We start from the raw sequence: 4,000 nt of genomic DNA on the forward strand, positions 1-4,000 counted from the left end.
ACCAGAGAGACGCCCCCGAGGCTAAGGCTGCTCTTCCAGATGACATGGTTTGATTCCCAGCACCCACATGGTAGATCACAAACATCCACAACTCCAGTTTCAAGGAATCTGATGCCTTCTGGCCTCTGTGGATACTCTGCACAGACATAAAGGCAGGCAAGACCCCATACGTGCAAAATTAAAAATAATTTTTAAGAAATCAAAGCCAGGACTCATAGTGGGAAGTTCTGCCTAAGCTGGTACAAGCAGGGCTATTTTGGAAGAAATGAGAAGCAATCAGCTTATCTGTGAATGCCAGGCAGGTTATAACATTGTAACAGTAGCTAACATCTCCCCCCACCCACAGCTGTGGTCAGCCAGCACCCTGGAGGCGTCATTGGCTCCACCCTCTCTCACTGCAAACTGCTCTCTTTGACAATCCTACATTTTAAATAGATGGGAATATGACCACTGACCCCTCCATTGGGGCCACTGCTGTGGTCCTCACGGTGACCTTGCTGGATCTCAAGCCTGCCCATGAAGTTCTTCAAACCCAGCAGCAAGCCAGTCCTCTCAAAGCCTAAGTCAGACCATGTCTGCTCTCTTCTGTCCCCAGCGGTCCAGAGCTCCTTCCCTGCACTCACCAGGAAAACCCAAGTTTGAACTGTGCTCCATGGCCCTGTAGGATTAGCCCTCACCACACCCTACACCCTCCACCCTCTAGTGGACAGTCTCAGACCTAGAGTTTCCTCATGCCCTTCAAATACGCAGGGCCTTTACACTAATCCCCTCCTCCCCCCCCCCCAACCCTCTTCTTGTGATACAGGCCTTGTGCACACTAGGCAAGTACTCTTACAACTAGGCTTTATACACATACACACACACACACACACACACACACACACACACACTTTTATTTCGAGAAAGGCTCTCACAAAGTTGGGCAGACTGGCCTAAAACTCACACAGTAGCCTATGGCCTTTTGAGCAGCTGGGTGGCTGGGCCTCCAGGCCTGGCTACACACACACACTCAGGTTCTCATGACTCGCCTTGCACACTCATACCCACACGCACGTGAAGTCGTCAGATGTCACATTCTCAATGAGCTCTGCTTAAAATTGTAACCTCCTCCATGGCACACGCTTACCCCTGTATCATTCTATCCTATAATATTTCCCAGCTTCCTACATATAATATCAGTAACCTTTCTTGTTTTAATATAGAATTCTTCATGCATTTTGCACTTAAGACAGTCTCTCTTGCCTCCAATCCATAGTGGGTAAAGACCAGAGAGGCAGGAACGCTTCCATCCCTCAGAGGGCTAGCACCAGTCTGTGGCAGCCACCTTGTGAGTAAATTAATAAGTAGGTGGATGAATGAAAGATTGAAAAACACACAAGCTAAATCTCAGCCTTTCAAGAATCTCTCCCATCCCACATCTTTATGAGAAAGAAGATGCTGTGAAAAAATAAAGATCTCTAGTACACTGGTTGAAGCCATACTCAGAGCCCAGCACACTGCATGGATGTCACATTCAGAGCCCAGCACACTGCATGGATGTCATAGTCAGAGTCCAGCACACTGCATGGAAGTCATGGTCAGAGCCCAGCACACTGCATGGATGTCACATTCAGAGCCCAGCACACTGTATGGATGTCATAGTCAGAGCCCAGCACACTGCATGGATGTCACAGTCAGAGCTTAGTACACTGCATGGATGTCACATTCAGAGCCCAGCACACTGCATGAAAGTCATAGTCAGAGCCCAGCACACTGCATGGATGTCACAGTCAGAGCCCAGCACACTGCATGGAAGTCATAGTCAGAGCCTAGTTCACTGCATGGATGTCACATTCAGAGCCTAGTACACTGCATGGATGTCACGTTCAGAGTCCAGCACACTGCATGGATGTCATAGTCAGAGCCCAGCACACTGCATGGAAGTCATAGTCAGAGGCCAGCACACTGCATGGATGTCACATTCAGACCCCAGCACACTGCATGGATGTCACATTCAGAGTCCAGCACACTGCATGGAAGTCATAGTCAGACCCCAGCACACTGCATGGAAGTCACAGACAGAGCCCAGCACACTGCATGGAAGTCACATTCAGAGCCCAGCACACTGCATGGATGTCACAGTCAGAGCCTAGTACACTACATGGATGTCATAGTCAGAGCCAAGGACACTGCATGGATGTCACAGTCAGAGCCCAGCACACTGCATGGATGTCATAGTCAGAGCCCAGCACACTGCATGGAAGTCAAATTCAGAGCCCAGCACACTGCATGGATGTCACATTCAGAGCCCAGCACACTGCATGGATGTCATAGTCAGAGCCCAGCACACTGTATGGATGTCATAGTCAGAGCCCAGCACACTGCATGGAAGTCATAGTCAGAGCCCAGCACACTGCATGGATGTCACAGTCAGAGGCCAGCACACTGCATGGATGTCACATTCAGAGTCCAGCACACTGCATGGAAGTCATGGTCAGAGCCCAGCACACTGCATGGATGTCACGTTCAGACTCCAGCACACTGCATGGATGTCATAGTCAGAGCCCAGCACACTGCATGAAAGTCACATTCAGACCCCAGCACACTGCATGGAAGTCATAGTCAGAGCCCAGCACACTGCATGGATGTCACAGTCAGAGTCCAGCACACTGCATGGATGTCACAATCAGACCCCAGCACACTGCATGGAAGACATAGTCTGAGCCAAGCACACTGCATGGAAGTCACATTCAGAGCCAAGCACACTGCATGGAAGGCACATTCAGAGCCTAGTACACTGCATGGAAGTCACATTCAGAGCCCAGCACACTGCATGAAAGTCATAGTCAGAGCCCAGCACACTGCATGGATGTCACATTCAGAGCCTAGTACACTGCATGGAAGTCATGGTCAGAGCCAAGCACACTGCATGGAAGTCATAGTCAGAGCCTAGTTCACTGCACTGATGTCACATTCAGAGCCTAGTACACTGCATGGATGTCACGTTCAGAGTCCAGCACACTGCATGGATGTCATAGTCAGAGCCCAGCACACTGCATGGAAGTCATAGTCAGAGGCCAGCACACTGCATGGATGTCACATTCAGACCCCAGCACACTGCATGGATGTCACATTCAGAGTCCAGCACACTGCATGGAAGTCATAGTCAGAGCCAAGCACACTGCATAGAAGTCATAGTCAGAGCCCAGCACACTGCATAAATGTCACAGTCAGAGCCCAGCACACTGCATGAATGTCACAGTCAGAGCCCAGCACACTGCGTGGAAGTCATAGTCAGAGCCCAGCACACTGCATGGATGTCACAGTCTGAGCCCAGCACACTGCATGGAAGTCATAGTCAGAGCCCAGCACACGGCATGGAAGTCACATTCAGAGCCCAGCACACTGCATGGATGTCACAGTCAGAGCCTAGTACACTACATGGATGTCATAGTCAGAGCCAAGCACACTGCATGGATGTCACAGTCAGAGCCCAGCACACTGCATGGAAGTCATAGTCAGAGCCCAGCACACTGCATGGAAGTCAAATTCAGAGCCTAGTACACTGCATGAAAGTCACATTCAGACCCCAGCACACTGCATGGAAGTCACATTCAGACCCCAGCACACTGCATGGAAGTCACAGTCAGAGCCCAGCACACTGTATGGATGTTATAGTCAGAGCCCAGCACACTGCATGGATGTCACATTCAGAGCCCAGCACACTGCATGGATGTCATAGTCAGAGCCCAGCACACTGCATGGATGTCATAGTCAGAGCCCAGCACACTGCATGGATGTTACAGTCAGAGGCCTGCACACTGCATGGATGTCATAGTCAGAGCCCAGCACACTGCATGGATGTCACATTCAGAGTCCAGCATACTGCATGGAAGTCACATTCAGAGTCCAGCACACTGCATGGAAGACATAGTCAGAGCCCAGCACACTGCATGGAAGTCATAGTCAGAGCCAAACACACTGCATGGAAGTCACATTCAGAGCCTAGTACACTGCATGG

Source organism: Arvicanthis niloticus, chromosome 12 (assembly GCF_011762505.2).
Source record: "Arvicanthis niloticus isolate mArvNil1 chromosome 12, mArvNil1.pat.X, whole genome shotgun sequence".
In the NCBI taxonomy this organism is placed as follows: Eukaryota; Metazoa; Chordata; class Mammalia; order Rodentia; family Muridae; genus Arvicanthis; species Arvicanthis niloticus.